The sequence below is a fragment of the Protopterus annectens genome, chromosome 1.part1 (assembly GCF_019279795.1).
Source record: "Protopterus annectens isolate FY-2018-M chromosome 1.part1, PAN1.0, whole genome shotgun sequence".
Taxonomy (NCBI): Eukaryota; Metazoa; Chordata; order Ceratodontiformes; family Protopteridae; genus Protopterus; species Protopterus annectens.
The window spans coordinates 955,753,676-955,780,198 of NC_056726.1; the positions used below are offsets into that span (position 1 = coordinate 955,753,676).

The window sequence follows — 26,523 nt, forward strand, 5'->3', positions numbered from 1 at the left end:
TCTTACCAATTCCATATGCAAGACTGCATATGAGGAAACTTCAATGGTACCTAAAGTGTTTGGACTCAACATTGCCACAGCCTGAAAACTCTAATTTACTCATATTCCCTGCCTTCAACAGGAGTTTTGATGGTGGGCAAAGGCTTGTCACCAAAACAAGGGACTGCCATTCACATTACCCCCAGCCAGGCAGACACTAACAACGGATGCATCAGATTATGCCTGGGGGGGCCCACATGGCATGAAGATTCATTCAGGGCACATGGACCTCAAACCAAATGCACCTACATATCCATCTGATGCTAGCAGTTCATTGACTTGCCAAGTACATCTGCAGGCACAATTCCTGCCAGGAAGGAAATACTTTCTGCAGAAGAACTAAGCAGAAACCTCATGGATCCCCACGAGTGGCACCTGGACCCACAAGTCTTCAGCATAAGAAAATGGGGGTGCCCGGACATAGATGCGTTTGCCTCCCCTCACAACTACAACTGCACAAGGATTTATTGGACAAGCATGGAAAAGTGGAAACCCTATCTTTCAGCTGGAAAAACCCATCACTGTGTGCATTTCCCCCTCTGCCTCTCCTCCCCAAGGTAATCCTAAAGGTCAGACAGGAGAAACCAAGGATACTGATTGCCCCAGACTGGCCCCACCAGCACTGGCTTGGACCTTACCTCCAATACCTCTGCTACTGTCCCAGCAAAAGTCAGATCCTACACAGCCAACTCGAAACTTTAAACCTGACAACATGGCTAATGTAGTCATACAAAACACACCTCAAAGCTGTGATGGATGTCCTTTTGGAAGCCAGAAGGCCTAGTACTAGAAAATTTTATGCTGGAAAATGGAAGAGATTCTGTGCTTGGAACCAGGCACAAGGAACTGAAACAGTTGTGCCAAATATTCCTCAAATTTTGCAATACTTAACTGAGATGCTGGACAAAGGCGTATCTTTTTCATCTATTAAATTTCATGCCTCTGCCATTTCGTCTCATTACAATGTAGAGCCACCGATCTTCTCATCCCTTATTAAAGCAGTACCTCAGAGGAGCCAGACATTTAAGACCTCCAAGGAGATCACCAATGCCTGCATGGGACCTCAACTATTGTCCTGGAAAAACTCACCCTGCCTCCTTTTGAGCCAGCAGCTACTGCTGATATAAAGTTTTTATCTTGGAAAACAGCTCTGCTCCTAGCAATAACTTCTGCAAGGCGAGTAGAGCTACAGGCACTCATGGCTGTGGAACCTATCATTTTTTATCCAGACAGGGTCTCTGAGGACAAACTCTACATTTATGCCTAAGGTGGTGTCCAGTGTGGCTCTCTACCAAACTTTCACCTGCCAACCTTTTACCCAAATCCACAGAACAAGGGGGAGAGAATTCTGCATTCTTTGGACGTACACAGACAGCTTAGATTCTACTTGGACAGAACCAAAGTTTTCAGAAAGTGCAATTACTAGTGGCATATGCTGCAGCATCGCAAGGAAAGGCCATCTCAAAGCGGACAGTTTCAAAGTGGATAGGCCACTGCATTCATTTCTGCTATGTAAACCATGGCAAGCCAGTACCTAAGGGCATTAGGCACACTCGGAGCTGCAGCCACTTCAGCAGCCTTTCTCAGGGGAGTACCTACCAAGGACATTTTAGAGGCTGCTAGTTGGAGTTCATTGCACACCTTTACAAAGCACAATCATCTGCCATTCTACTCTAAATCCAGGGCAGGCTTTGCCACTGCAGTTTTGCAGGGCCTCATAGCCGCTCCTAATGCTTTTTAGCTCCAGCCTCCCAACCTTAGCCTTGGGACTCTACCCAAATGTAATGACTGCAACAGTGCAACACTAAGAACATAGTACAGTTGTGTACACTTACCATGAAATGTAGAGGTTAGCTACCATGCTATACATTGGTTTCAGTTTAATCTCTAAAGACATCAGGCTGTCCTATGGCAGGACAAACTCAACCTTTCTTCCCATTGCCCTTGGGAGTCCCCAGGGCTCTATATTGGGCCCCCTTTTTCTCTATCAATGGCCTCTGCACTAATCCCAGAAGCAACCTGTGTACAATATGCCGATGACTCCACCCTGATTTTGCTTACCCTCTTCCCAAACAGCTCTTCAATTTTAACCCAGAAAACTTTCAACACAATTGAAAATTGGCTCTAATCAGCAACTGATATGAAACCCGAATAAAACAAAGCTATTGCTTTTCTCCCCTACTAAAGTCCTTTCAACCTTCATTTACTTTAACATTTAATAATGGCAACATAATTTTCACCAGATACCAAACAGTTTTATAATGGCTTTAAGTATAACATGCATGTCAATTAAAACCATTGATAAACTTTGCTCTCTATATAAAAATAAATAAACCTTTCCTTGCCCCTCTAGTTTGGACTGCCGTTGCCCATACTACTTTCAACTCTCCTTTATACCTGTCCAATACTTACTAACCTGAGCAAGTCTGATCTCTGCAAACTCTGCAGCTTCTATAACCAAATTGCCAGGCTTGCCACTGGTAGTGCGTATGTGACAACTGAGAATCTAAACCTCTTGGGATGGCTAGAACTCCCTAGACTATTCCAGTATAACAAACTCATTGTTGCATTCAAAGTTTTTAACCATCCAGGAAAAACGCCCTCACTCATTGTCCATACCTACAAAAACCCTAGGCCACATCAGTCTTCACACAACTTTCTGTACAAACTGTTAAAGGTAACCTATCTGGAGACTGTTTGCAAATTTAGTTGGCAAAACCTGGAATTTGCTCCCAGCTGCTCTTACTCTGGAACCCTCACTGGCTTTCCCCTTGCTCTAATCCTGACTCCTCTGCTACCATATGTGTACTCTTTTTTTTTTATTCACAATTACTACTTTTGTAACCTTAATACTATTAACATTTAACTTTGCTTGCTTTTACGATAATTTTTCTTTGGGAGTTTTTCTCCCCAGGCCTCTGCTGAAAATGGGCATGTATCCAGTTGGGACTAATACAAGAAAAACGAATGTAATATAAAAATAAATCTGTTCTCCCTTCTATAGTCTAACAGTGACCATCTTAATTGCTTTAGTTTTCTCTTCGATTCTGTTTTTTACTCTTCCTTTCCCTTACTACTGTTTTAGCTGCACAGTAGTGTATCTTGTTTACTTGTAATGCATGGATTACTGTTAACAGTCCCAATAACTTTTGTTCTGTCACACTTCTGACAGCTGTCCTTTTAGCTTGTTTTTCTTCTAAACTGAGCATTTTTATTCTATATAAAGTTCTATAGCATCTTCCTGTGGAACATTCTCCATAGGTTCATAGGTTGGTACTAGGCTATCAGCCCTAGGGCCTATACAAGCCTAGCCATAATTCCCTGGCTATTTCTTCCCACATTATTTACTTTCCTGGACCCCTGTCTAGCAGGGCGACTGACGTGATCCCTGGGGTGAATTTCCTTTCTCCCATCTAATCGTCAAGGTTCCTCTTGAAGAGGTCCAAAGAGGCACTCTGCTTGACATAGATGGGCAATCTATTCCAGAGTCTGGGGAGTCTCTGGGTCAGGAACCTATCCCGCCAGCATATTTTGTTTATTGTGATAAGGTTTAGATCCCTGGAGCGTGTAGCTCTGAGGGATTGGGATTTCTTTAAGTGTAGCATGTCCAACAGCTCTGGGTTTGACATGGCCTTGTATGTTAAGCAGAGATTGCCTCTGAGTAGACGATATGCGACGGAGTATAGCTGGAGTTTAAGGCGGTCAGCTTAGGGCATCTGCTTTAGGCCTGTGATTCTTTTAGTGAGGTATTTCTGAGGCCTTTCCAGTTGCAGGTGTCTTGAGAGGTACATACCAAATGGGGCGTTGTATTCTATAATGGGTCTGAGGGATGAGTACAGTGGGACAATGACCTCCTTTTTTTCTGGATGAAAAGCCCTTCTTGATGAGGTGTGCCACAGAAGGATTTCCTGACTGTTGTGGCGATGTGGTTTCATCCTCTCCAGTTTCATCCTGTGCTGTCTGGCCTGTCACTCCTCAACATTGACTCAGTTTCCAGTTTCTTGATCTTCATGTTTCACTGTTGCAGTCATTACATTTGGGTAATCTGCTGGCAGGTTGCCCTCAGTCTGCCAATCTGCTGGCAGGTTGCCCTCAGTCTGCCTGATTAACAAAAGTCTTGGGTCCTGTGTCGGTTGCTGTCCCTTCCATGACATCAGGGGTATAACATGCAGCTGATGCCATTACATCAGTCTTTCTTGCCATGCGGTGCCCAAAGCAGAAGCAGTTAGCAAGTGCTGGTCAGCCGACCCCTGAAATTTTTGTTTGAGTTTCAGAACAGTCTTCAACTAAAAGCTAAGTACCCCGTTGGAAACTTTTTCTTGCTCTTTTCCGGTGTCAGTAAAGGTTAATTGCATTACTTGTGGGAAGCAAATACTGCAGGGATTTTCATTTGTACTGAATTCCTTGCCTAGACCCTGATCATTGGGTACCTTGTCTGTTTTGTGCTAGATTTAATCAATGCACTATTAAACGTCGGTACTTTTGCTTCTAAATATTTTGGCTCGCTAATTAACTATCCAGAAATTACATTTGTTAGCAATCTGTCTACCAGAATACCTTTAAAAAAAAAAAAAAACGCAAAGACAGACCGAGGTCCAAAACTGACTACTAGGCTTAGGAAGCCAGTCGCTAGTTCACAGTTGCTCAGTGAGGTGCTTTCGCAGCCCCTGATGCCCACTACTTTTGATTTGCAGGCCTCTACTGAGACCCATTCGGAGTCGGGTATGTTGTGAGATGCTTTGATTTGTATATTAAAAGCCATCTTCAAAACTAAGGCCAAAATCTACTTCTCTGTCTACCAAAGCTTGGGCCACGTGTGCAGGCCCCTATGCCTAAAACAAATTATCAATGGCTGAAGATTTAATTACCTTGATCAGGGGTAACCAACCCCCTCCTGCTAAGAGGCCTAGGCAAGACATTGACTATGAATCTTCAGATCAGGATTCTATTTCTGATTCCTCTACTGAACAGAATTTATCTATACCTACTTATGAGGGCTCTGATGCAGAAGATTCCATCCCTTCCCTGAGTATTTCTTTTGGAAATACTTTACATACCTTAAGGGAACATTTCTACTGGCAATCAGGATTTCTCTGAATCTAAAGAGACTTGGGGATTTTCTTCCTCAGCATAGGCCTTTGGCTATACCTCCTGTTCTAGAATCTAGTACGACTCCAGCTTCTCCTCCGGCTCCAAGTAAGCCAGACAAATACTACAGGGTTCCTGACTCCCAGAAATTTCTTTTCAAACCCTACTGCTGATCCTGAAACCATTTCTCAGGGTCCCAAGGGCATTAAGGCCTCTACTGCTAAAAATCCTACCCCTTCTGTTAGATTCCAGGGCGCTGGATAGATTCTAGGGTGCTGGACAGATGGGTAAGGTGGTTTACACGTCTGCAACCTTGGCAGTCGGGGCTTTAAACTGTCAATGCTTAAATGTCAACAGCATATGGGACTAAAACAGAAAATTGTTAATCTGTGTGGAAAATCAAGATCTGAAGTAGTTAACCCACAGGTTGCTGATCAAATTTATCTGATCTGACCCCGGATCCGAACCGGCAGCTATCCGAGCTCTTGGCTCCTCCCCCTTACCCATAATACCCTGCTACCTCCCTCCAGTCCCCAGGTCTAGTTTGCCGCAGCTTCTGAAGCATAAGGGACAAACTACAAACTTAATGTTTTAGGTGAGAGGAATTTAGGAGTATTTTTCTTAAATAGCTGTGTGTGGTAAACCCATAGTTTAAACCGTGCTTTACTTTTATTCACTAATAAATTAGTGGGTTTTCCCCTTCCCCTTACTGTGTTAGGAGTGTGCTTGTGTGGCCAGGGCCCTAAGGACATTTTTTCAAAATTTGCGAGGCTGGTCATAAGCTGTCCCAGCGGATGGCCACACCCAGTGCATTCTTTGCCTGGGGGTAGCCCACTTAACATTGGGCTGCCAGTCGCAGCTGCGACTGTCCAGCCTTCAGCTCCCCCTTCCCTGGCTGGGACTCTACCTCCCGCTGCTTCCCAGGGAGAGGGACTCTTCTAGTAAAGAGAAGACATAGAGAGAAGGAGAGTGATAGGCACAAGAGCCATAAGCAGCAGGCCGAACCAGTTCCTTCGGCTCTGCAGACTAAACTGATTTGTTCCCCTGAGGGTTTCCAGATCTTCGCCCTCTCTGCTCAGTTTTCCATGCTTCTCTCTGGAGGAGGAGTCCCGGTCACCTTCAAGGTCATCTAGGTGGCCTTCCCAGCCAGCCTCTACAACTTCCAGGTCTACCAGGAGTCTGTCCATAGATATGGGCCGGTTGTGTGTCTTCCTGCAGGCCCAGCTGCAGTTAGAGTGCTCCTGCCCCCCTCCGGGAGGGAGCTCAGCCCCTTTCTTTGCACCCATTGCTCCTTCTCCGATCCACTGTCTGGTTTCGAAGCCGTCTGAGCGGAGTAGTCTCTGAGCCGGGGCCGCAGATGGTTGCTACTTCGCTGGCCTTACCCTTGAGTTTGTCTGGTTATCTTTCGGATCCAAGCTTTCTGGGCCGAGAGCAGAGCTTCGGATCCGCAAGAGTGAGTGTCTTCGGCTCTGTCTGAGCACAATTTTTTTGGTCTGATCGCGTCTGCTCTGACACCGGTCCTCATGTCAGAGCCTCGGGACTACTTTCGGAGCCAGGGGAGATTGGTTCACCTTCGACGTGGTGGAGAGGGTGCTGTCAGTTTGAAGTCCCTGGTCCGTGCTAAGGCTCCACCCTTCACTCCCTCACATATGGACCTGTCTTCCATCGTCCAGCCCCAGGGAAAGCCTGTGTCTGTGCCCCAATTCCCATAGAGGAACAGGACCCCATTGGTGAGCCTTCCTCTGACTGCCCCGCTGAGGAGGTCCCTCACAAACCAGTGTAAGAGGCACTTGGACTCCCCACCCCAGAGTCCCTCACTGAGGACACTGACTTAGAGGAAGGGGAAGGTTCCCCCAGGTCACCCCCAGAGGATGTCTCCTTTGGAGACATTATGGAGATGCTGCACATAAGAAGGGGGTGGTTAGCCCAGAAACCTTCCTCAGTCTGTTTCTGGAGGCGTTCGCAGGCCTGTATCTCTTGGGTGTCCACCTCCTGGTAGACTTCATTACTACCAGGGTTGGAAGGAGCTGGACACTGGAGACTATCCCTAGGAGACCGGATAAAATTTTGTCCACCTGACAAGCCAGCGTGGAATAAAGGTTTCCTGGTAGATGCCATGGTGGTGGCGGCTGCCACCAAGAAGGAACTAGCACAAAGTTCTCGGTCCATCCTCCTGATTCTCGGACGATGTACCGTATTGGAAAGCGGATGTTTGCTTCGGCCACATTTTCTATAAGGGCGGTGAATTATCTGGCACACGTAATTAGGCTTCAGCGGGATCTGATAAGAGTACTCTGGGTCTCCCCTGGAGTCCATGGCAGCGGAGGACAAACTGACCATCTTGGCTTGCATGGCCGATCTAAAGTCAATATCTAATCTGTTACTTCTGTGCGGCTTCTCTCCCATGCCATGGAGGGGGTGGTGAGCCAGCAGAGCAGGGTCGCCTTGCGGTGCCACGCCTGGCTCAGTCTTTGGCTTTGCGGAACCCTTCAAGCCGTCCTTCACAAACGCTCCCTTTGACTGTTCTATGCTATTTGGCAAAACTGTCCGACACTACTCCAGAGCGAAAAAGATGGGAAGACTCTGTCTGCGGTCGCAATCTGCTTCTCTGCTCCTCAAAGGTCCTTCCGGAACCACATCTGGTTCCGGAAGTCTTGGCAGTTTCGTCCTGCTCCTGACCCTTCGTCCTTCAGAGGCAGAGGACAAGGTGGACACAGAGGCAGAGGGGGGCCAAAATTTCATGTTGAGAGAACTCTTCAACCGACCCACGCAGCAGCCCTGAGGGGTTGCCTGACTGTCCCTCTCTGGAGGCAGTTTGGGGGGGGGGTGTTTTTCAGAGCATATAGCAGGGGGGGGGGCGTTTTTCAGAGCATCTAGCAGGTTGGGATTCCATTACTACAGATCGCTGGGTGCTCCGAATAATATCCAGAGGTTAGTCTATCCCCTTCCAGAATCTTCCCCCGCTAGGGAAGAGCCTCCCCGATGTCCCACCCAATCAGAGGAAGGCTGCGGCTTCAGAAATGGTGGTTAGAAAAAAGTGCCATCCAGCACATCCCCACAGAGCAGTCCAGGTTAGGCAACTACTCCAGGTTCTTTTTGGTGCCAAAAAAGACTGGTTACCAAGGCCGATTTCTAGACTTATTGTGAACCTGTTCATTCCCAAAGAGAAATTCCAGGTGGTCACTCTACAATCTGTTCTCCCCCTCCTGCAGGAGAAAGACTGGATGTGCTCCATAGACCTCAAGGATGCGTACTACCACATTCTCATGGACAGACTATCCAGATGGGGGCCAGTCATCAGTTCAGGGTTCTTCCATTCTGCCTCACCACAGCCCCCAGGGTGTTCACCAAGGTCATGGCAGTTGTGGCAGCCCACCTGAGACTTCAGGGAATTTGGGTCTTTCCATACCTAGACTGGCTCCTCACCGCCCCCACCAGGCATCTACTCTGTTCTGCCAGGGATTCTTTACTCTTGGCCCATCTAGGCATTACCATAAATTTCAGGAAGTGTCTTCATCCTGTTAAAGTTCTGGATTTCGTAGGGGCCAGGATAAACGCTCTTCAGTCCAGGGCGCTTCTGACAGCAGACAGGTTACGCACCTTAGCACTTCTACAGTCCCCAACCCCACCCGAAGAATTAGTCCTGAGAGCCCTAGGATCCATGGCTGCAGCCATCAGCCTTTCACCTCTGTTACACACGAGTCCTTCAATGCACCCTTCAGGTCCAATGGTCCCGCCTCCTTCACCCATTGGATTCACATAGTCCCCTAAGCCAGGGATTGCAGGAACTCCCTTTGGTGGATCCATTCCAGAGAGCTCAGAGAAGTGAGACTGTTCATGATGCCTTAACCCCAAACCACGCTGGCCATGGACGCTTCTAGTCTCAGATGGGGGGGGGGGCATTGCATGGGCAGAACAGTCCAAGGCACATGGACCCCTGTAGAGACTGTTCTGAGATGAGGATGAGGGCGGTGCATTTAACATTGCAAGCACTTCCCAAGACCACCTTCCTCCGGGGACTATTGCAATTCAGACATGGCGGTAGTCTGGTACATCAACAAACGAGGAACTAGGTCTTGCCCTCTTTGTCGAGAGGCTATGAGAGTTTGAGAATGGGTGATTGCCACCAACCACTTTCCCAACCACTTTCTGATAGCAACGCACATTCCGGGTCGGTCCAACATCCTAGCGGGCAAGCGGAGTCATTCTATCCTCTCACCTTACGAGTAGTCTCTAAACCCCTTAGTAGCAAAACAGATCTTCCTCTGATGGGGTCAGCCTTGCTGCAAGCTTAGTCTCCTTCAAACAAATGCAGCAAATTTTTCGCTCCAATTCCCCCACTGGGGGAAGAGTCCCAGATATGCTCTGGTTCATGCTTGGCCGCCCAGTCTTTATGCTTATCCTCTTCTGCTAATGACCAAATTTCTGCAGAAAGCTCATCGGTTGGGGAGTAAAATCCTCAGCCTCGTTCTGGCCTCGCCAGATCTGGTTCCCGTACCTGCGGTCTCTCATCATAGCTCCTCCTTGGGGCTTGGATCCCATTCTGGATCTGATTTCTCATTCTTCGGGGTTGTAAAGTCCAAACCTAGACTACCTCAAGCTCAGCTTGGTTGATCCAGTTCACTAATGGCTAGGACTCCAGGTATCTCTTCTGTAAAATCTATTCTGGTAGTGGCACATAAACCTTATACCAGGAAGATCTACAAGAGTAAATGGAAGTTTTTCCATCTGGGCCAAACCTAGGTATTTGGACCATTTTACGGCTCCCATTCCAGCAGTTGAATTTTTGTCCCACATTTTTCACCAAGGGGCCAGTACTTCTACTGTCAAGGTTCAGATGGCTGCTATTTCTCATTTCCACATTGGGGACAACCTTGGTCCCTTAGCTTCAGTTGACCTTTTTGAAAGGCACGTTTCTGTTAAGACCTCCGGTCAAGAATGTGGTCCCCCATGGGACTTAAACCTTAGTTCTTCAGGCACTAACTGGTCCACCCTTTGAACCTGCAGCTTCTGTCGATTCCAAGTTCTTATCTTGGAAAACTGCTTTCCTGATTGCAATTACTTCAGCTAGAAGGGTATCTGAACTTCAAGCCCTTTGTACAAAACCCCAGTACCTGGTCTTCCATAAGGACAGAGTTTCTCTCAGGACTAATCCTTCATTCTTGCCTAAGGTAGCCTCAGAGACCAATATCCATCAAACCATTGATTTGCTTGCTTTCTTCCCCAACTTTCAGAACAAAGGGGAATACAGACTGCACTTGGATGTGCATAGACAATTGCGAGTTTACTTGCACAGGACAGCTGCTGCTTGCAAATCGGAGCAGCTTTTCATGTCTTCCACAAAGCCATCCTTAGGCAAGCTTATTACGAAAGTTACCTTGGCTAGATGGATATCCCACTGCATCTTGCATGCATATACAGCTTCTTGTCAGCCAGAACCCTTGAGGGTTCATGCTCACACTACCCGTTCTATGTCTACCTCTTAAGCATTTTGGTAGAGTTCCCTTAGATGAAATCTGCTCAGTGGCTACTTGGCCCTCTTCTCATACCTTCATTTCTCATTACAAGCTGGATCTGATATCCAGAGGTAGGGCAGCCTTGCTGTTCAAATGAAGTTAACTACTTCAGATAAAGAAGTTATGTACTCACCATAACGTCCCATCTGAGTAGGTAACTTCATTTGTCGGCAACAGACCCCCCCCTTCCCCCTAGCCTGTTTCGTGGTCATATTCATGACTTTTTCCTTCTGTCACACATCAGGTTAGCGTTACTCTTTCGAGTATGTTTGACTGTTGGTGGATAATTTGGCAAACTGAGGACTGGAGGGAGGTAGGATATTATGGGTAAGGGGGAGGAGCTGAGAGCTCGGATCTTTAGCTTGGAAAGCTGCTGGCTCTGATCCGGGGTCAGATCAGATGCTCACAGGTGGCTGACAAATTAGGTTACCTACTCAGATGGAACGTTATGGTGAGTACATAACTTCTTTGTTTGCAGAATGTATTGCATTCAGCTGAACAAGTTGAAAAACCTACTTTGCAATGTGATTTTTGATTCCTTGGAGGCTTCTTGCAGGGCTGCTGTAACTGGATCTGTGCTAAGGCATGCTTGGCTCAGAGCAAACTCTGCCTGACCATGTTAAAGAAAAATTGTTGGATTGTTGGATGCTCCTTTACAGGTTTGGTAATAAGGCTGAAGAAGTGTTAAAGATGGAAGATGAGCTAAATCTATGCAAACTGTGAAAGATTTCTTACAAGTGCAACCTCCAAGATTTAGTAGGCACTGGCCTACTAAGAAATGGTCCTTTCCAGTCCCTCAGAGAGCTGTTCAAGTCAAATCCAGACATTCCAAAGGCTCCAGGGTTCAGTCGCAAGGTTCTTTTTAGAACAAAAACAATGGGGTGCCTCTACCTCCAAATCTGGAAACAAGGCAAATGGAGCCAAAATCAAATGCACCTACATATCAATCAGATGCTAGCTGTACAGAATGCACTGACAGCCTTCAAGACTACCTTCATCCGGGACAACTAATAGTGAACACCAGCTATGTGGTACATAAGCAGGGGGCTACACATTCCTACCCCCTTTGCAGACCAGCCATGGCATTGTGGAACACTGCCTTGACCTATCAAATACAGCTACAAGCTCCATTCCTGCCAGGAAAGCTAAAGACTCTGGCAGACTAAGCGGAAGTCTTATGGACCCACACAAATATATATCCCAGGGATGCACATTTCATTTCCACACATTGCCAGTACCAAACAGATGGCCAGATCTGCCCCTGAATCAGTGGGCAGAGGCCCAGAAACAAGTTCTGTCCCTCATGAATATGGGGGATACTCAACCAGTACCAGAAGAGGAAAAGGGGCAAGGTTTCTATTGGACTTTTCCTGGTACCCAGAAAAGACAAATCATGGCGTCCAATTCTGGACTTTTCCACTCAACACATTTCTGGACATTCCAAAATTCAAGATGCTGACTCTTCAACAGTTACTACTTATGCTAGGCAAAGATGCCTGGTTGGTAACTCTAGACTTAAGAGGCTTGCCTGCATATCCCAAACAGGGAATCTTGCAGAAGATACAGCTGCTTCAAAGCAGGCTACTTGCATTACCAGTTCTATGCACTGGCCTTTGTGAAGACCCTGGGCGCAGTAGATAAGCCAAAGTGCCTGGCTCCAGTAATTGAGTTTTGCAGGCAAATATTCAAATATATCCATACCTGGACGATGGTCTAATTCAAGCAGAAAACAAGAGTATTCTTCTAAAGCATCTAGCGTTTGTAGAAAGGTTCTAACGTGTCTAGGGTACACAATAAACGTGTCTAGGGTACACAATAAACGAAAAGAAATCACAACTGGTTCCTTTCAAAAAAAATTACATTCTTGGTGCAAGCTTGAATACAACTGCCCAGATGACTTGCCTTGCGCCAGAAAAGCAGTCAATTGGTGATTAGACTGGCCACAAAAACCCTGCTATCTGCAAGGCAAATTCTGCAAGCCTTGGGGGTTTCATGGCCTCCTGCATTCTTCTAATTCCATATGCAAGACTGCATATGAAGAAACTTCAGTGGTGCTTAAGTTTATGGAGTCAACATTGTCACAGCCTGGAAACAGTTCCTATTATACCTTGCCTGCAACTAGAGTTCCTATGGTGGGCAGAGGCCTGCCACCAAAACAAGGGACTACCATTCACTCCACCCCCTGCCGCCCAAACCCTAACTACAGGTATCAGACTATGCTTGGGGGGTGGGGGGGGGCTCATCTGGCAGGAAAGTGCATTCAGGACAAATGGAGCCAAAATAAAATGCACCTACATAAATCAGAGATGCTAGCTGTACAGAATGCACTGAGCCTTCAAGACTACCTTCATCCGGGACAACTAATAGAGAACACCAGTTATGTGGTACATGAGCAGGGGGCTACACATTCCTACCCCCTTTGCAGACCAGCCATGGCATTGTGGAACACTGCCTTGACCTATTGGCTACAAGCTCCATTCCTGCCAGGAAAGCTAAAGACTCTGGCAGACTAAGCGGAAGTCTTATGGACCCACACAAATGGAAACTGGAACCACAATTTTTCAACATGTTGGCACCCAAATTGGCAGCCCAGACAGATCTTTTTGCCTCACCCCAGAACTATCAGTTGGACAAATTCTGCAAGAAGTGATCACAAAAGCTTGGATAGTGGATGCTCTCAGTCTATGCATTTCCCCCCTCTGCATTTGCTCTCCAAAGTTGTACCAAGTCAGGACAAAGTGATTCTGATTGCTCCAGACTGGCCTCACCCAACACTGGTACCCACTCCTGAGCAATGTCGCACCTTCCTCTGGCACCTGCCTCAGACTTTGCCTACTATCTTGGCAGAACTGCCTAATTCTGCACACTCTGCTCCAAACTTTGAATCTTGCAGTGTGGCTAATCAACTAATTTCACTAATTTCACCCTTTGCATCCCTCGGCAAACCTGTGATGGATGTCATTTTGGAGGCTAGAAGGCCTAGTACTAGAAAATCTTATGCTGACAAATGGAAGATTTTGTGCCTGGGCCTGGAACCAATCACAAGGAATAAGCACAGCAATGCCCAACATTCCTCAATCTGCAATACTTAACTGAGATGCTTCACAAGGGCCTATCTTTTTCTTCTATAAAAATCCATGCCTCTGCCATTTCAGCTCATTACAACACAGAACCTCCCCTCTTCTCTCATCCTTTGCTAAAGCAGCATCTGAGGGGCCAAAAATGTAAGACCTCCCAGGAGAGCACCATCTCCTGCATGGGACCTCAGTTTTGTTAGTCTCTCCCTCCTTTTGAGCCAGCTGCTACTGCAGACCTAAAATTTCTCTTGGAAAACTGCTTTCCTTTTAGCAGTCACTTCCTGTAGGATTTCAAAATTACAGGCTCGTGTGGCAGTGCAGCATTTCATTTTTCCTGCGGACAGAGTGGCTTTTGGGACCAGTCTATCTTTCATGCCTAAGGTGATGTCCAGTGTGGCTCTTAATCAGACCATCTGCTAACCTTTCCCAATCCACAGAACAAGGGTGAGCAGATTCTGCATTCATTCGATGTACATGGACAACTTGGATTCTACTTAAACAGGACAAAATCTCTAAGAAAATATGAACTATGGTGGCATTTGCTGCGGGGGCAAAGGGAAAGGTTATTTCAAAGCAGACTATTTCCAAATGAGCAAGCCATTAGTTTGTTATATGCACCATGGTAAACCTATCCCCGAGGTGATTAGATCTCATTCCACCAGGGCTTCTGCAGCCTTTCTCAAAGGGGCTCCTAGCAGAGACATTCTCGAAGCTGCTACCTGGAGCTCAGTTCATACATTCACCAAACATTACCATTTACCTCTCCTCTCCAAATCCAGAGCTGCCTTTGCCATTGCTGTCCTGCAGGGCCTTATAACTGCTCCTAATGCTGTAAAAGTCCATCCTCCCAATCATAGCTTTGGGATTCTACCAAAATGTAATGACCAACAGTGAAACACTAAGAACATAGTACAGTTGTGTACACTTAAATGTAGATGTTAGTGTATTCACTGCTGTAGTCCTGGTTACCCACCCTCCAGCCCAGTTTTTCTTTTACTATTCACTGCTGTAGTCCTAGTTACCCATCCTCCAGCCCAGTTTTTCTTTTACTATTCACTGCTGTAGTCCTGGTTACCCACCCTCCAGCCCAGTTTTTCTTTTACTATACCTGTCCTTTGTTTTACTGTGCTTAAAAGCCTTTATGGTTTATTTGCTTTTGTTTGGAGGTATATTTTGTCCGTGTCTGTGTCTCTCTGGAGGCGTCTGTGTGTGTCTCTGGAGGCGTCTGTGTGTGTCTCTGGAGGCGTCTGTGTGTGTCTCTGGAGGCGTCTGTGTGTGTGTCTCTGGAGGCGTCTGTGTGTGTGTCTCTGGGCGTGTGTGTGTGTGTGTCTCTGGAGGTGTGTGTGTGTGTGTGTGTGTGTGTGTGTCTCTGGAGGTGTGTGTGTGTGTCTCTGGAGGTGTGTGTGTGTGTCTCTGGAGGTGTGTGTGTGTGTCTCTGGAGGTGTGTGTGTGTGTCTCTGGAGGTGTGTGTGTGTGTGTGTCTCTGGAGGCGTCTGTGTGTGTGTGTCTCTGGAGGTGTGTGTGTGTGTGTGTGTCTCTGGAGGTGTGTGTGTGTGTCTCTCTGGAGGTGTGTGTGTGTGTCTCTCTGGAGGTGTGTGTGTGTGTCTCTGGAGGTGTGTGTGTGTGTGTGTGTCTCTGGAGGTGTGTGTGTGTGTCTCTCTGGAGGTGTGTGTGTGTGTCTCTCTGTAGGTGTGTGTGTGTGTCTCTCTGTAGGTGTGTGTGTGTGTGTCTCTCTGTAGGTGTGTGTGTGTGTGTGTCTCTCTGTAGGTGTGTGTGTGTGTGTGTCTCTCTGTAGGTGTGTGTGTGTGTGTGTCTCTGGAGGCGTCTGTGTGTGTGTGTGTCTCTGGAGGTGTGTGTGTGTGTGTGTGTCTCTGGAGGTGTGTGTGTGTGTCTCTGGAGGTGTGTGTGTGTGTCTCTGGAGGCGGCGTGTGTGTGTGTGTCTCTGGAGGCGGCGTGTGTGTGTGTGTCTCTGGAGGCGTGTGTGTGTGTGTCTCTGGAGGCGTGTGTGTGTGTGTGTCTCTGGAGGTGTGTGTGTGTGTCTCTCTGGAGGTGTGTGTGTGTCTCTCTGGAGGTGTGTGTGTGTCTCTCTCTGGAGGTGTGTGTGTGTCTCTCTGGAGGTGTGTGTGTGTGTCTCTGGAGGCGTCGTGTGTGTGTGTGTGCGTCTCTGGAGGTGTCGTGTGTGTGTGTGCGTCTCTGGAGGTGTCGTGTGTGTGCGTCTCTGGAGGTGTCGTGTGTGTGTGTGCGTCTCTGGAGGTGTTGTGTGTGTGTGCGTCTCTGGAGGTGTTGTGTGTGTGTGTGTGTGCGTCTCTGGAGGTGTCGTGTGTGTGTGTGCGTCTCTGGAGGTGTCGTGTGTGTGTGTGCGTCTCTGGAGGTGTCGTGTGTGTGTGTGCGTCTCTGGAGGTGTCGTGTGTGTGTGTGTGCGTCTCTGGAGGTGTCGTGTGTGTGTGCGTCTCTGGAGGTGTCGTGTGTGTGTGTGCGTCTCAGGCTCGCTCTGTCTCTGAAGAAAGTGATGTAATAGCATTGGCTGCATGTTTTATACACCTGACATCATGGAAGAAGGGACAGCATCTGATGCAGGACCCAAGACTTTGTTAATCAGGCTGACTGAGGGCAACCTGCCAGCAGATTACCCAAATGTAATGACTGCAACAGTGACTACACTCTTAACATCTACATTTATGGCAAGTGTACACAACTGTTCTGTCCAGCTTCAAGTGAACATTCCTGTTTTAAGGCTCCAAAATAACTTCATATGGCACCTGACAATTGCCTCCCTTTCAACTGGTTTCCCTTGATTTGGATATCCATTGCTCTGTCCTGTTGTGGTTTCTGAATTATTCCTTTTTTAATTTCTCCATATCTTTTGGGTTTCTAATACTATGGAATGGTCCCTATTTGTAAGTCTAAGTACAAGTTATGAAATTAGTATTTCACTGTCAGCCAAAAGTGCTCTTCGCAGCACCCACAATGTGCCTAGTAATGACTCCTGAAATTCGTATGGAGCTGTATATTTTGGTAGTATATCTAAATTACTGTAGACTTTTAAGACCCGTTCCTCTTTCTGTTGGAACTGTATCTGGGTATATTCCACTTTCTTTCCTGCTTGCAAATCCTGATTTTTGACAGCAGGACACTAGTCACTGGGTGTGGGTTTTTCACTTATCAGTGCTATTTTTGTCTTGCCCCTATCTGGTTTTCTAACACTTCTTATGATCCCATGTGATGTAGATGGACTTCATTTTCTGTGATGCTTTATGGCTAATGATGTTCTTCATCTCACATTGCTGCAGTCCTTACACTTGGGTAGTCCGCTGTCCTCGGTCGGCCCGAATATCAAAGCATTAGGCTGACGTCGGTCAAGGCGCTTAAGACTGACATCAGTACGTCAGGGTACTAATGCGCATGACCGACGTCATATCCTCAGTCTTTTTTGCCGCATGGTCCGATGCAGAAGCAGCGTTGCAAGTGCCGTTGGCGTTCTGAAATTTTTCGAATTCGGAGTTTCAGACAGTCAAAGTTGGCTAAGTACCCCGTTGGGGAATATTTTAGTTTTTTTCTTGCCTCAGTGGTTTACCGGATGTCAGGAAAAGTGAATAACTGTATTTCTTGTGGGAAACAGATACCGCATAGAGATTGTCATACTTTGTGTATTCCTTGTTTGGGGCCTGAGCACGACATTGTTGGGTGTCGCTTTTGTGCTAGGTTTAATAAGCGCACTATTAAGCGAAGGTTAGATTGTGCCAGGTTGGTCTTCAGGAAGCGGTGCAAATACAATATGCCGTCGGATGCTCCGACGCCCGCTTCTTCGAAGAAGCGCAAAGACAAAGCAGCTAAACCCAGGCAAGAAGAGTCATCTGTACCGGGCGCCGGTTCTTTAGAGGCGTCAGTGGAACCGGTGGTTCCGCCAGAGGCTTCTCTGGAGTCCCAGGGGGAGACTTTGATATTGCAGGATGTGGCCTCTCAGGAGGCAGATCAGGCTGAAGGGGTTTCTCAGGTTACTGTACTCCCCTCCCTTCCTAGGGTGGTTAGGCCCTCTCCTTCTGTTTCCAAGGCTTCTCCCAGAGGCAGGCCAGGTTTAGCTTCTGTTGGTGTCACTCCTAGTTCTTCAGGATCTGTGCCCAAGAAGCACATGCTCAAAATGGCAGAAGATTTAATTACTTTGATTAGAGGTTCTTTGCCCCCTCCTGATGAGGCCTAGGGTAGAACCAGAGTTGGGGAGTTTTGAGCAGGTTTCGGATGTTTCAGAGTCTTCGGCTGAAGACTTGCAGGAGTATTCTCCTTATTCTGATTCTGATGTGGATGATTCTACGCCTTCTGCTTCTCCTCCAGAGGATTTTTCTTTTTCAGAGACTCTTCATTCCATGAGGGAACATTAAGTGGGAAGGTCAGGACTTCTCTGATTCCAGGAATAGGCTTGGGGAATTTTTGCTTTTACCACAGCATAGGCCTTTGGCTATACCACCTGTTCTGGATGTTGTGGAAGATGTGTTTGCAGAGGCTTCACTTAATCCTGATTCTTTGCCTCCTGCTCCTGTTAAACTGGACAGGTATTACAGGGTGCCTGAAGCTCATAAATATCTGTATGAGTCCTAGGGCGGACCCAGAAACAGTTAGTCAGGGACCTAAGGGTGTCAAGGCCTCTGTGGTAAAAAATCCGGTTCCTCCAGATAGAGGCCAGAGCTTTGGATAGATGGGGAAAGAAAGTCTATACTTCTTCCACCTTAGCTATGAGGGCTTTGAATTGCCAGTTTCACATGTTGAAATATCAAAACTATCTTCTTTCTCAATTCAAGTCTAAGGTAGATGCTCTGGCGGAAGGCATTGAGTGTAAAGAATTACAAGATTTGGTACATGTTTCTGAACAGGTGGGTAAGCATTCTTTACAATGTGGATTTGATGCTGTACAGGCCTCGTCTAGGGTGGCTGCCACTGGGTCAGTTCTTCGCAGGCACGCCTGGCTGAGGGATCAGAACTTATCTGACCATGTTAAGACAAGGATTTTAGATGCTCCTTTACAGTCTGATGTATTGTTTGGTTCACCTGTGGAGGCAGTTTTAAAGAAAATGGAAGACTAGGCTAAGTCTATGCAGACTGTTAAAGATTTTTTGCAAGTTCAGCCTCCGAAGTTTAGTAGGAATTGGCCTGCTAAGGGGTGGACGTACCCTTATGATTCACAGTCTAGGGGAAGATCTAGACGTGGTAGGGGTAGAGCTCAGGGCTCTTTCAGACCTAGAACAGGGAGTTCGCCTGCACAGTCTTCGGGTGAGGGCAGGGGCCAGTCCTTTCGTAACACGCCCAATGCCCAATGACTACCTTTTCAGCTGCCAGAGCCTTCTTGTCTGGCAGCACCTTTGGGAGGAAGGTTGGCACTCTTCAAAGAAAATTGGAGTTTAATTACCCAGGACAGATGGGTATTGGATATTATACACCAAGGTTACAGGTTTTATTTCCTTACCTTGCCTCCTTTCAAAGGCATGCCAGACGTTCCTCCTCAGCAAAGAATAGAGGCTCACAAACAAATTTCTCTGCTGCTGCAAATAGGGGCCATACAGCCGGTCCCTCTGCCAGAAGTAGGCCTAGGATTTTATTCGCCTGTTCCTAGTACCCAAGAAAGGGAACACGTGGAGACCAATTTTGGATTTATCTATCCTCAACACTTATCTGGACATTCCCAAGTTCAAAATGTTGACGTTACAACAGCTTTTACCTCTGCTGGGCAAAGATCACTGGATGGTGACTCTGGATCTCAAGGAGGCTTACCTTCATGTTCCTATCAGGCTAAGTTGCAGGAAGTATCTGCGTTTTCGAGCTGGGACTTCTCATCAGTTCTCTGCATTGCCCTTTGGCTTATCTACTGCGCCCAGAGTGTTCACAAAGGTTCTGGCTCCAGTGATAGCTTTCTTCAGGCTAAAAGGAATACAGATCTATTCTTATTTGGACGATTGCCTGATTCTGGCCAAAGGAAGGACGAGCTTCTTCATCATTTGCAATATGTGATAGCAGTGCTAAGATGCCTGGGGTATTCTGTGAACGAAATAAAGTCCAGTCTAGTACCCTCTCAGGACATGTGCTTTCTGGGTGTGAGACTGAATACAGCATCCCAGATGGCCTTTTTGACCCCGGACAAACCAAAGAATCTTTCCCTTTACTTCCATCATTTGTCTCATCAGTCCAGGCTGACTGCAAGGACAGTCCTTCAAGCCTTGGGGTTCATGGCATCTTGTATTCTGGTGCTTCCCAATGCCAAACTGCATATGAGGAAGCTACAATGGTATCTCAAAAATGTATGGACACAGCACTGCCAAGATATGGACACTGTCATTCAGATAATACCTTGCATTCAAAAGGAATTTTTGTGGTGGGCTCAAACAAGGGACTCTCTGTGACCCGGCCAGAGGAGAGTCAGATTCTAACGACAGATGCCTCAGACAAAGCTTGGGGAGCTCATCTAAATGGAAAGTGGATACAAGACACGTGGCCTGCCAGACTACAACATCTACATATCAACTTGAAGGAGATGTTAGCAGTCCAATTTGCATTAATAGCTTTCAAGGATTTACTTCTTCCAGGGCAGGTGTTGGTTCTAACAGACAACACAACTGTCATGTGGTACATCAACAAGCAAGGGGGAACACATTCTTATCCTCTATGCAGACAAGCAATGATTTTGTGGGAGACTGCTCTCAGTTTACAGCTCAATCTTCAGGCAAGGTTTCTGCCGGGAGCACAGAACTCCTTAGCAGATGTGTTGAGCAGACGAATTATGGATCCCCACGAGTGGAAATTGGATCCTCATGTATTTCAGAAATTGACAGAGTCATGGGGAACTCCAGACAGATCTGTTCGCTTCTCCACTAAACTACCAGCTGCCAAAGTTTTGCACAAAAAGGTTTCATCCCACAGCTTGGAAAGTGGATGCTCTTTCTTTCAATTGGAGCAATCTTCATGTGTATGCCTTTCCACCTCTGCCTCTCCTCCCAAAGGTACTCCTAAAGGTCAGACAGGACAAGCCAAAGATGATTCTAATAGCTCCAGATTGGCTTCGACAGCACTGGTACCCATTACTGAGAAGTCTGGTTCGGGAGCCTCCATGGCCTTTACCTTCGATTCCACACCTGCTGTCTCAATAGAACAGTCATTTACTCAATGTCAAACTTCACTCTCTTCACCTAACAGCCTGGCATATTCTGTTTTAAACCCTGGAGGGTCTCAGCTTCTGCAGCAAGTTTTGAATGTTATTTTGGAGGCCAGAAGGCCTCGTACAAGGAAAGTATACGCAGATAAATGGAAGAGATTTTTATTTTGGAGTGCAGCAAAGGAATTTGATGTTGCTAAGCCTAATTTAAGTGTGGCTCTTCAATATCTTGCTGAGTTACTGGACAAAGGTTTGTCCTTCTCCTATCAAGATTCATGCTGCAGCAATTTCTGCTCACTATGACTGTGACCCACCATTGTTTTCTCATCCTTTGTTTAAGCAATTCCTTAGAGGGGCAAAGAATATAAGACCCCAAGAGAGCTCCTACTCCTGCTTGGGATCTCAATTTTGTGTTGGAGAAACTCACTCTACAACCTTTTGAGCCTGCAGCTACTGCAGAGTTGAAATATTTATCATGGAAGACTGCTTTTTTGTTGGCCATTACCTCTGCGAGAAGGGTTTCTGAATTACAGGCCCTTATGGCAGTTGAGCCTTCCTTAATTTTCCATAAGGATAGGGTATCTTTACGTACTAATCCTTCCTTTATGCCTAAAGTGGTTTCTAGTGTGGCTTTAAACCAAACTATTCATTTGCCTACTTTTTATGCAAACCCCCAAAATAAAGGGGAAAAGATTTTGCACACCTTGAATATACACAGGCAGTTGCGATATTATTTGAGCAGAACTAAAGGGTTCAGGCAGTCTCAGCAGTTTGTTTCTTTTGCTTTGGGTTCTCAGGGCAAGCCTTTGTCAAAACAAACTATTTCTAAGTGGATTGGGTTTTGTATTGCTTTCTGTTATTCCCATCATGGTAAGGAGATTCCAGCTGGGATTAGGCCTCATTCCACTAGAGCTACTGCCACTTCTACAGCTTTTTTACGGGGGGTGGCAACTAAAGACATTTTGGAGGCAGCTACTTGGAGTTCAGTGCATACTTTCTCTAAGCATTACCACCTTCCACTTTACTCTAAATCTAGGGCTGGGTTTGCCACTGCTATTTTACAGGGCATTTTGGCAGCTCCTACTACTTTATAGTTTTGCCATCCTCCCTTACCTCTGCTTTGGGATTCTACCCAAGTGTAAGGACTGCAGCAATGTGAGATGAAGAACATAGTACAGTTATCTACCTACCATAAATGTAGATGTTCGAAGATCCACATTGCTGCAGTCCAATTTACCCTCCCTCCTTCCCCTCTGTTAGAGGCGGTTGTGGGGTTTGGGTTGTAAATATTGTGGATATTGTATATATTCATATGATTAGTGCAAGGGTGGTTGGTTGTTTTTTGCTGTCTTTTGGATGTCCTTCATGGATGCATCTGCAGTCATAACTGGGTTGTCCTGTCGTCAGGCAGCCCTTCAGTCGTCCGGATTCCAAAGTCTGGGTCCGGCTTCGGCTGATGTCGCACTTCACCCGACGTCATCTTTGTTGGTCTTCGGGTATAAAAGCATCAGCCGACGCCATTTTCCTCAGTCTTTCTTGCCGTGTGGCGCCCGAAGCAGAAGCTGTTCGCAAGTGCCGGTCGGTCGGATCCAGAGATTACTTCTACCGAATACTACTTCGAAGACTTCTAAAGCTAAGTACCCCGTTGGGGACTCTTTCTTGCCTCAGCCGATGTCAGAAAAAGTTAATAATTGTTTAACCTGTGGGAAACAAATACCTCATAAAGATTTCCACTCTTATTGTCTGCCTTGTTTAGGCCCAGCCCACGACGTAGCAGCCTGTTCGGCCTGTGCTTCTTTCAACCGACGAACGCTTAGGCGTCGGTCGGAGTTTGCAGAACAGTTATTCGGTTCTGATTTTGTGTACATTATGCCGTCGGATCCTCCGACTACCCAATCTGCCAAAAAATGCAAAGATAAAGACCGACACTCGCGGTCCGCGGTTTCGGCCGAAACCGAGAACTGATCAAAGTACAGCTGAACCTATCTCTACAACTGAGGCCCCTGCTATCACTATTGAATCGGCCTCAGAAATTTTATCCACTACGGTGGTTGCCACTGACTTATCAGACACCATTCCCTTGGATGTCTCTACCCCAGCACGTGGTGCTGCTAGGCCTCCAGCAGCCATGTCCATTAAGGCCTTCGCCAGGGCTAAAGCAGCCAAGACTACTAAGACAGTGCCTGTTAAACCCCCCACAACCAGGCCCTCTGCTAGTTCTCAAATGCTTACTTTGGCAGAAGATTTAATTTCTTTAATTAGAGGATCTCAATCTCACCCAGACAGGGCCTCGCAGCCCCAGAGAAGAGACCTAGGGCAGAGCCCCTGAGCCAGTGTCCTCTGATTCTGCTGACGAATCAGACATAACTGACCAGCCAGAGGCTCCTTTCTCCAATTTTGAAGATTCTGATGCTGAAGAATCCATTCCAGCTGCTTCCCCACCAGAAGAATTCTCCTTTGGGGAAACCTTACATGCCATGCAGAGCAGTTCCAATGGCAGCAACAGGATTTTTCAGACTCCAGAAAAGACTTAGGACCTTTCTGCACCTCCCACAGCACAGGCCCTTAGCTATACCTCCTGTTCTCTCTGTGGTGGATGATGCTTTCAATGATGTCTGCTCCGCTCCAGATTCTTTACCCCAGCCCCTGCCAAACCAGACAGATTTTACAGGGTGCCAGATACTCATCACCACCTTTACAAGGCCCCACTTGCAGACCCGAAACTATATCCCAGGGTCCCAAGGCAGTAGCCACGACCATAGCTAAAACCCTATTCCTTCTGAAAGGGAAGCAAGGTCATTAGACAGATGGGGTAAAAGGTCTACACTTCAGCTACTCTCTCAGCTAGAGCTTTAAACTGTCAGTTTCACATGATACAATACCAAGAGTTTATGCTTGATCAGTTAACTAAAAACTAACCACTGATGAATCTCTTGATAAGAAATATGTATTAGAAATGGTAAATAACATACAACAGGTTAGCAACCATTCATTAAAATGTGGCTATGATGCACTGGAGGCTTCATTTAGATCAGCCATGACTGGCACAGTGATAAGAAGGCATGCATGGCTAAAGGAGCAAGCTTTACCGGATCATGTTAAAGCTAAGTTGCTAGATGCTCCTATGGATAAGACAAGTTTGTTTGGTACACCTGCCCAGCAGGTTATGAAGAAAATGGAAGAAAAGGCAAAATCTGTTCAAACGGTTAAAGATTTCTTGCAGGTTCAACCCCAAGGTTTAGCAGGAACTGGCCTGCCAAAATTGGTCCTTTCCTGACTCCACAAAATTTCAAAGGGGCAGGAATAGACGTTCCAGAGGCAGAAACCAATCCAGAGGAGGTGCCTACAGAGGACGACAGTGGCAAGGTAACAACAGAGGCACAGACACAACCACTGCCACTACATCAGCACAACCACAGTGACTTAACCCTAAATCCGCCTACCAGGGAACAAATAGCAGCTCCTCTAGGCGGAAAATTAACCTTATTTTCAAAGAACTGGCACTACATAACAAAAGACAAGTGGATTTTACAAACCATAGATCAAGGTTACCGGTTTCACTTCCACACTTTACCAGTCAAAAGAGGAATGCCAAATCTACCTCCAAATCAAAAAACAGAGGCACTACAACAGATAATGGAGTTAGCAAACATGAGAGCTGTGGAAAGAGTGCCAACAGCAGAGCAAGGAAAGGGATTCTACTCCAGACTATTCCTAGTTCCAAGAAAGGAAAAAAGTTGGAGACCAATTCTCGACCTGTCCACCTTAAATACATACATCATTGTCCCAAAATTCAAAATGTTGACCCTACAGCAACTTCTTCCCATGCTGGGCAAGGAGTCTTGGCTGGTAACTCTAGATCTCAAGGAGGCATACCTGCATGTCCCCATTCGACCAATCTGCAGAAGATACCTCAGATTTCTTGCAGGATCAGAGCACTATCAATTCTCAGCATTGCCCTTTGGCTTATCTACTGCCCAGAGTATTCACAAAATGCCTGGCATCAGTAATCGCCCATTGCAGACTACAGGGAATTCAAATTTACCCATACCTGGACGACTGCCTGCTACAAGGGGCAACAAAAGCAAGCTGACAACAGATTTACAAAGGGTCATTTACTTGCTACAAGCACTGGGATACACAGTCAATTTACAAAAGTCAAGGCTGATACCATCCCAAACAAGGACATTCTTGGGTGAATTGGACACAGTAAAACAAATGGCATTCCTGACTACAGAAAAACAAAAAACTCCCTCTTTACTTCTTGGCACTAACAAAACTGAACAAGTTAACAGCAAGAAAAATACTGCAGGCCTTGGGCTTCATGGCATCATGCATAATCTTGGTCCCATTTGCCAGACTACATATGAGAACTACAGTGGTACCTAAAGAATTTATGGTCCCAACACAGACACAGCCTAGAAACAGAAATCCCACTAATTCCATGTTTAAAGCAGGAGTTCCTATGGTGGGCTCAGGCATGTCAGTCAAACCCAGGCCTACCCTTTCGCAGATGTCAAGCAAGCCAGACCATCACAACAGACGCTTCAGACCTAGGATGGGGGGCCCACATGCTGGACAAATGCGTGCAAGGATTGTGGACACAGGATCAACTTCACCTGCACATCAACCTAAAAGAAATGCTGGCAGTAAAACTGGCAATCCAAAAGTTCAAACCATTTCTCCAAGAGGGCCAGTTGATAAGGACAGACAACACCACAGTCATGTGGTACATCAACAAACAGGGAGGCACTCATTCATACCCTATGCAGAATGACTTTGGAGCTGTGGACCCTGGCACTCAGCTACAACATCCAGTTACAGGCAATATTTGTACCGGGAAAAGAAAATACTCTAGCAGACATATTAAGCAGAACCACATCGGATGCCCACGAATGGAAGCTGCACCCGGACATCTTCAAGACCATCTCAAAGAAATGGGGAATGCCTCAGATCTATTCGCATCACCTCTCAATCACCAGCTCAAAAAGTTCTGCACAAGGACATTCCACCCACTAGCATGGAAAGTGGATTCGCTCTCCTTCAGCTGGAAAGGCCTAACAGCATATGCATTCCCACCTCTTCCCTTGATGCACAAAGTACTACTAAAAATCAAGGAAGAACGTCCAAGGATAATCCTGATAGCTCCAAACTGGCCAAGACAACACTGGTACCCACTGCTGAGGAGCATGTCTCGGAACAATATGTGGCCAATACCCCTGATGCCTTTGATGTTAACTCAGAACAACTACAGCATCATACATCCAAACCTAAAAACGTTGCAACTGACTGCATGGAACATCACATAGCAGCAGCTAAACCAGAACTTTCCCAAAGAGTTAAAGATATTATTCTTGAAGCACGCAGACCTTCAACAAGAAGGAACTATGCTGGAAAATGGAAAAGGTTTGTCATTTGGAGTACGGAAAGAGGAAAAGATGTGTCAAACATAGATATGCCTAACATTCTGGAGTATCTGGCCGAACTTCTTCATTCAGGCCTGTCCTACTCCTCCATCAAGATACATGCATCAGCTATTTCAGCAGAATACAGCTTTGATCCACCTGTTTTTTCGCACCCTTTGCTCAGGCAGTTCCTCAGAGGAATCAAGAATGTAAAACCTCCAAGGAAACCACCATTACCAGCTTGGGACTTAAACTTTGTGCTA

General features: G+C 46.5%; 1 protein-coding gene across 3 annotated transcripts in view; it reads left to right on the top strand.

Moving 5' to 3' along the window:
• YWHAQ (tyrosine 3-monooxygenase/tryptophan 5-monooxygenase activation protein theta) overlaps positions 1-26,523 on the top strand; it is a 266,005-nt gene that overhangs the window by 222,302 nt on the left and 17,180 nt on the right. The gene's annotated exons all lie outside the window — the stretch shown is intronic.